Source organism: Phodopus roborovskii, unplaced genomic scaffold, assembly GCF_943737965.1.
Source record: "Phodopus roborovskii unplaced genomic scaffold, PHOROB, whole genome shotgun sequence".
Classification (NCBI taxonomy): domain Eukaryota; kingdom Metazoa; phylum Chordata; class Mammalia; order Rodentia; family Cricetidae; genus Phodopus; species Phodopus roborovskii.
This window is the reverse complement of record NW_026125397.1, coordinates 15961319-15969632: the sequence shown is the minus strand read 5'-3', so window position 1 is coordinate 15969632 and position 8314 is coordinate 15961319. Positions and strand designations below refer to the sequence as shown.

At 34.4% G+C, this 8314-nt stretch overlaps 1 non-coding gene across 1 annotated transcript; it reads right to left on the bottom strand.

Annotated features, from left to right (window-relative positions):
- Window positions 1-4561: 4561 nt before the first annotated feature.
- LOC127215237 (U1 spliceosomal RNA) lies at window positions 4562-4730 on the bottom strand. The gene has a single exon (XR_007833926.1). It is a non-coding gene; the product is annotated as a U1 spliceosomal RNA (small nuclear RNA).
- Between the last annotated feature and the right edge of the window lie 3584 nt (window positions 4731-8314).

Genomic DNA, 8314 nt, shown 5'->3' with positions numbered 1-8314 from the left:
AATAGCTGAAGGTTAACTTCCTGTAGAACCTTTTAATCATACCGGCAGAGAGTTCAACTGGAAGTATTACCATTCTGGTCTCATATTTATGGGTTTAATTAGGTTTGTTAGATGTATAGGAGAGAAACTTTGCCTATTAAAGAGTGTTCACTAATAATTCTTCCAGATCTTTTCTGCTTTTCATTAACACACCTGAAATTTTTCATAATTAAATAATAAATTGTTCTTCCAATACTTTTGCAAATTCAACTCTCCTTATTTGTATGAATAAAGCATATATGTATATAGTTTGTTGCATTATGTATTTTTCTATAACTTTACACCCGATTTAACATCAATAATGCATCACCTAAGTGATACATTTTTTCCTAAGTGGGTGCCACTTAGATAAGAAAATTCCTTAGGGAATTGCATAAAAATCACACAGAAATATTATTGTAAATGTCATGAAAAACCTATATTATCTTAATTTAACAGTTAAATTAATAACATAAACTTAAAAAGTACCATATTTTCAGAGGGCAGTGCTAGTCTTTGATGCTTATTAGCAGAAAACGCACTAAGCTGGCAAGATATAAAAGGAAGGTTTATTTTCTTTGCTGGTCTCCAACTAATTGCCGTAAAATCAACTCAGTGCTTTTCCCAGCTTTGACTCTCATGGAAGAGTAAGCAATCCAAGCTTCAATCTCTTGATGTGGTCACATCTTTTGCCAAGTTTCTCTTTCAAGTTCCTCAAAACAAACATGCATGCCAATTAAGCAAAATAAATAAGGGAGGAACTTGCTGTGCCCTCGTGCCATTTTCTCATTAATTCTAGGAAATGACTCGGGACCTCTTCCCATTATTATCCAATAGATTAAATGGCACCGTCCCCCAAATGGGCTCAGGTAAAAGTGCCAGGTTTGCTTTCATCTTGGACTCTATACTGTTTGAATGGAGAACAGACCAAACAGTGCCCTTTGAGGAGGAGGATGCCTTTATTCATAATGTCATCCATTAGAGAAAGGTTTGACAAAGGTCAGCTTTGCTCCAGTGTAAAAGAAAATGCTGGCAATTCCTGTGAAGCCACTTCTTGCTTCTTAGAACTATCATCATTTCTGGATTTATTGCAAAAATTTTCCCATCAAGTTGCTTTGAGATAACAAATAAAACTTGGATTATACCACGATCTAATCAGCTAAATTAAAAATATTTTATCTTAAGGTTATTTTATTATAGTAGTCAAAAATATTAAGCACAAGAGATAACTGGAATAGTCCAATATATCAAATTAGCTCAGAAATGGTGTATGTAAAGGAGAGGTAAGGAAAATGCAATGAAGGAACTATATTCCAGGATACATACAAGAAGAAAAAAACTATGAGTTGACTATAGAACTTTATGATAGGGCCTGTGAAATTTCCTTTGTTCATGTTGGCATATTCACTACTATTCTCAACTTTTAGATCTTGTTTAGGTGACCATGTTGTTGAGATTTCATTGGTACAGCTTTCCTGCTATGTATAGAAAATACTGTCTTGAAGCACACATCCTGCATGATCATGGATGCATCATGAAAATAAACCATTGCTGTACTGCAGCACTAGACCACAACCAAACGATGACAATGGACTATGGTTATACCATGACATTGCACCACAACAACACTGGCTCATACTGGCACCATGAGAGTAAACTATAGATGCATCATGACACTTGACCACAGATATTCTGAGACTAGATCATGGTTACGCAATGGCAGTGGACCATGTCTATGCTGTGAAATTATACCATGACAGTGGACCATGGGTCCATCCTTATTATGGGCTATGCTTTTCTATAACAATGGATTACAGCTATATAATAACAGTGAGCAACTACTGCATAGTGACAGTGGCAGAAGGGGGTCAGGGGGGGAATAAGACCCAAATGTACTTTTCTTTCTCCCTAGGCTTTCATAATGATGCCACCAATTTAGTAAGCCAAATGAGAAGCTAGAATGAAAGACAGCATTAAGGTTGCAATTTTATGCCATCAACAGAGGGTACAAGTGAATGATGTATGAATCAAAACCATTACACACATGTAATTTATCTTCTTTAAAACTAAATACTGTGCTTCAAATAAACATGTTGTTTCTTGTGGTCTTTGGCAGTTTGGAATAAAAGTTTAGAAATAAAAGCCTACAAATTTCAGAACAGTACGAAGAAAAAAATAACTTAATAGAGAAAAGACGTTGAGGGTCAGTGAAATGGCTCAGGAAGTCAAGGTACCTATTCCTAATCCCAGTGACTTGAGTTTGACCCCAAGGACCCACATGACAGAAGGAGAGAGCCACTTCTCACAAGTTGTTCTTTTACCTCCGCAGAGTATGTTATGTGTAGACACTACTGACATACACACACAACCTCATAACATAAAATAAAAATGTTTAAATGTATTTGTTGTAATGATATATGTATATATATGTATGTATGTATATATATATATATGTTCATTCTATTTAAATGAAATCATTGTAGGTGCATTATTTTCCTCTCTTCTTGGTTGATGGTATGAAATTCTAGGGTAACTGTAAACAGACTGTCATCCTTATTTATCCCTGTGGCATATTATGTATCTTTATCCAAATATTGAAAGAACTTGTCCTAATGCTGAAGAAGCAGTGTGGAGATTTCATTTGCCTGACAATTCCCTTCTATAACACATCTAAATTACAGCAGCTATGTTGCCCTATGTCTTAATATACTACAGCAAGAGAAATAGAGGGGAGCTTTCTGAATCACCATGTAGGGAATTCCTGCCTCATGGATTTCAAAGGAAGAAGCACATGAAATTCCTCTCAGAAGTGTCCAAAGCATCTCATCATTACTTTCTACAATAATTTTATAGCAGTCTATTGGTCATCTTATTATACTATTGAACATAGAAATATAATATATAAATGCCTGGTTTCAAGTTAAATAAAATTAAGATAATTATTTATTAAGACCACTGAGTGATCAATATACAAAATAAAATGATCCCTATCACAATCTCAAAGCTCACATTTGCAATTCTTACATGTCTCACTGTGTCTTCAAGTAATTTAACGTGCAACCTTTTGAGAAAGATCAAATCAGTTTGTTACATGGCCTAGGGAAGAAGGACCTCCTAGTTACACAAGAAGGAAAAGCAACTTTCCAAACCTATTGTTAATGAATGGGTAAGCCTGTTCAGGATTACAGAGTAATACCAAGAGAAAGCCAGAAAGCCAGTGTTCTTTTCCTTAAAACTGGACAGATACTAGTTGATGACTTCAGGATTTATCTGCAATAATTTCTGTGAGGATCATATAGTTTATGTCATCTGTGTGAAGTAACAAAAGCAATCTATTCTGTTTGTATATTTTCTTTATTATTACAGGGATACATTACGTTGTGCTTTATATATTTGTTTAAGATGTGGCAAAACTTAGTCTTTTATTACAATTTTAAAAAGTACTTGATATCCCCCACTGATAAAGGAAATTGCATACATACACACATAATCATCTATTGTCTCATTTTGTTCACAATTTCTCTCTTCATCACTATATATTTTTATAAAGTTGAATACATCAAATTAAATAAAGTCACAGATTGTAAACATCACAGAATCCTCAGCCAAGCATAATGTCTTGATACTCAAGAAAAGATGCTTCATGAATGAGGTGTTTGTTGGCTTCTTTGGTTGTATTTTCATTGTTGATTTTAACAATGTATTCCCCTTTGAGAGAATCAACTGTGTGCAACTAAGTATGGAGCTGCTGTTTGTGTTCAGGTGTGTGTGTGTGTGTGTGTGTGTGTGTGTGTGTGTGTGTGTGTGTGTATGTTATTCCTACATATACCTATGGGTTGCATGACTGAATCACATAGCCCAGTAATTGCCCAGTTGCTTTCAAAGGGGTTCAACTCTGTTATATTTTAACAACCAGTGAGGAATATGCTTGCCAGCATTTCAAATAACAGAAATGTTTTGTTGTATGCATTATGGTATATAAGTAGCATATGTCATCATAGTATAATTTCCCTTATTAAAGAGCAACTTATAAAAACACCATAGTTGCCGAAAAGCCCAACTAATTCTTTAATTTTGATAATGAAATAATGTGAGTCAGTGATTTACTTTTGAAAAGAGTTCTATATCGATTATCTAATTCCTCGTATATTCATATGGACTTAGGTTGGCTATTCATGTGAAAATGAGCTTGTTATTCATATTGTTAAAATATTATCCTGAAGATACCCACACGACTCTACTAACTTATATAGCTGTGAAGTTATGCTGACATCTTCCTTCATCACTCACATTAGTCATTTATGACTAAATTTTCCTTAGTCTTGCAGAGGTTAATCACCTACATTGTTTCAAAGAAGCAGCTACAGATTTCATTGTTTACCAACAGATTGCACAGATGTTAACATAAATTTATTTCATTCTCATTTTTTTTATTTTCTCCTATGAAATCTGGATTTTCTCTGCTCCTTTTCTCTCTTGTTTTTTTTTTTTCTTTCTTTCTTTCTTTTTTTTTTTTTTTTTTTTTTTTTTTTTTTTTTTTGAAAACGGGAGAGCGTGAATGCAGTCCCCCACTACCACAAATTATGCAGTCGAGTTTCCCACATTTGGGGAAATCACAGGGGTCAGCACATCCGGAGAGCAATGGATAAGCCTCACCCTGAGAAAACCACCTTTAATATGATATACATGTGTATATTTCTGGTTTTATGTATTTTCTTTTAATATAGGTGTTTGTACTATAAATTTCAATGTTTTGCAAAGCTTTGCTTATACCACTCACTTGATATATGCATTTTATTTCTTTATTATTGAAATTTTCTCTTTAATTCTATGGCTTACGTGGAATCATGTTGACTCTTTTCCAGATATTGTTTAATTTCATTTCAATGATATTATCTTGCCTTTTAAAATGTAATTATTCCTTTGTAATATAAAGATATTTTTGAATTTTGAAACATATGGCACTTGTTAAGCTAAAACATTATGTTCTAAGATGAGGTTAAATCAAATGATTTTAAAGTGAAAATTTCACCTTTTTAAATTAAATTACATTTACATCATTTTCCTTTCTCCAACTTCTCCCATGTAACCCCTTGCTCCCTGGAAAAAGCTAATGTTAAATTGAATAAAGCTGGTAGCAATCTCACAGAAAATGCAACCCAGATAACCAGCAACCTGTGAAAGGAACAAGCCTGAGGAATTCCATTGTCCTATGAGCAATCAACATGTCAAAGCTCATGATCATACAAGTTATGTAAGAAGCCAAGTTCCCAACCAAGCAAACACAAACTTGGCACTTTCAGCCATGTAACTCTGGCTTGGGAGTCAAGGATACAGAAAAGCAGTGATGGTATGTTCTTTCATGGTTAAAGAAGGCTGCTGAAGCCAGATGTTTGTCAGGACAGTCCCTACATGGAAGCACAGAGAAACTGGGAAGGTAAAGCCAAGAAATTGGAGACACCAGAGTCATGTGCCACCTGCCAAGGAGAGCTGCTAGGAGGGTGTGGAAACAGCCTAAGAGAAAGAACTGTATTACATCAAAGCTAGAAGGAACTGGAACATTGAAGAGCACTTTATCATTAGACACAGAGATGCAGAATGCAGAGTTTGCCCTGTGGGTTTTGGTCTTGCTTTGGTCCAGTATTTCTTCATTATGCCTCCTTTCAACCCCTTTTGTAATAATATATATTCTATTCCATTGTATGTTGGAAGTATGTGATCTCATTCTGGGTTTTGATTTTACAGGGCATGATAGCTAAGGAGAGAGCTTGGACTTTTCCCATTTTAGGTGTTATTCCTGCACTGCCACCATGCGAGTGCTGAGAGTAGAATTCGGGTGCTCTGGAAGAGAAGTCAGTGACTTTAACCACTGAAACATCTTTTCAGCCCTCATATTTTCATAGATTTTCTTTTTGTTATAACAATTTAATTACAATAGTTCTCCCTCCAAACCCTACCATATGTCCCTGCCTGCTCTCCTTTAAATTTATAGGCTCTTTTTAAATTAATCATTATTGCATATAAATATATATATGTATATATTACATATATACATATGTATGCATGTATGTTTATTCCTAATATAACCTGTTCAATTAAGGTTACAAGTATGTATGTTTTCAGGACTCACAGGACTCACCATTTGGCCATAGACAACAAGTTGGTATGCTTTTCCATGAGTAAGACCACCTTCTCCCAGCTTTACTCTTTACTTGTAGTATTATGTATAGGGTTAAGGTCCCTGGCTATTAGTTTTGTGGTAAAGATAAACAAGATTGAAAATCAAAGTGGAACTTAAAAGTAACTAATGTAGATATTAGTGGTTTTCTTCTGAATGTGCTTAATCTAAACTTCATTCTATTTCCAATAAAACTTCATAAAATAAAATAAGAATTGAAGTTGAAATTGTTCCTTTATGAAGAGAACTTAGTCATGAGCTTAGTCTGGAGATGTAGAGTTAGTTATTGCCTAACAGTTATGTAGTAATTGGGCAAATTTATATGGGTGAATCAAAATACAGATGGGGAGTTATGTCTCATTCAATTGACAAGTTATGAAAATGGTAGCATGCAAGTTATTATAACATAAGCAACCATCTTTCTGTACTTCTTACTAGAATGATCTCTAGATGCTAGACATACAAATCTTTCTGGTAGACTAGCTAACACTAATATGGGATTTTCTCAGTTTCATTTTGAAAACTCTATAAATGCATTTTCTTTCAGTACTGCTCTCCACTATGAAAAAGAGGTAAACCTTTACTAAGTCTGTTCCCTTAGGATAATAAAAAGAAAATGCCATTCAGTTCTTTTAAGAGCTTCTATTGATCATCCATGAATGTTTATAGATTTCTAACAAATGGTACCCTTTGCAAAACACTGCAGGAATAGTACTGGATCCACTATATGTCTCAGGGGAGTTAATACACTATAATTTTAGTTTTTGCTCAAAGATCATTTGAATACTGTGAAAATAGTTCATTTCTTTTCTTACCATAATTCTGGATTATTAGGTAAAGTAATTAACTATTATAAAAATGAAATCTCAACTGTTCTCAAAGTCAGGAGCATCCATTATGGAGGTATCAACACCATCTAGTAGGAGGTATTACATATTTGTGCAAAAAGAAGCCATTTAAGAAAGCCATAGTGACTCCCATTTTATGCCTGGTGTTTTGTCCTCTTAACGAAGAGAAAGTTCTCAATGGTCATACTTTTGCAGTTGCAAAGAAGCAATAAGAAAGAAAAATTCAAAGAACATTTTGTCCCTCACATTATGGCTTTTTGAAAGATCTTTCGTGGTTTGCATCACAATCGATACTAATATAAACTGTTAGCTGTGATCCTGCAAAAATCTGTTTCAGACCCTCTGACTGACAGCAACCTTCATAGGACTATGTAAAATGATTCAGATCACTGGTATAACATTTAGGATTGAAAATATATTTATGTAGATTATTTACAGGTTTAAATAAAATAACCCTATTATGTCATCAGAGTATAAGATATCTGGGAGGCAAAAGAACCCCCTGGTCACCATTGCTCAATTCTTTATTCTCCACCTTTTTCTCTTCCACTGGAGAAAGCATACAGAAATATGAAGAGAGAAAATAGTGTTTGTATTTCAAAAATCTTTGACACAATCTGTTAGGAATTTTGGCTCAGTTAATAATTTTCCTGGCATTGTTATATTAATCGAAAAACCCAAACCCACAACGGAGTGCCACCATTTAGTGTCAGTACACAAAATACAGAAGACACTTTGTATCGTGTAATTGTAAATGTTAATGCCTTATTCTTCTGTCATTATTGTTTTTTATTGTTATATACACAGTGGTGTTTTCATAGTTTGTGCAATTATAACTCTGTCTTACCTGCAATTACCTCACATTCCAAGCTATTCCACCCAGTAGAAAGAGTGGCATCTGGTGACCTCCTCTTTGATATGTATGTATGTATGTATGTGTGTGTTTCACAGTAAAAATTTTACTATACTTTGTGCGCTAGAGAAACCCTGACTCAATAAACCAAAAAAAAAATTAAGTTTCAATTCACATGTTGGTGCAATGCACCTGTGACCAACACAGCCTGCTGTCTATAATAATGTAATAATGAGACAATGAGATATTACTGGCCTTGTATTTTTCTTCTGATCAGAGATACCTTTTACTTGGAAAGCATGCCAGTAAGGTCTAAGAGAACCACCTGTCCATATCTCCCTTATCTGCTTCATCAGAACCACTACAGTATATTGAACATGTTTCAATAATGTCCTCCTTTAAAAGTCGCTGATGGGG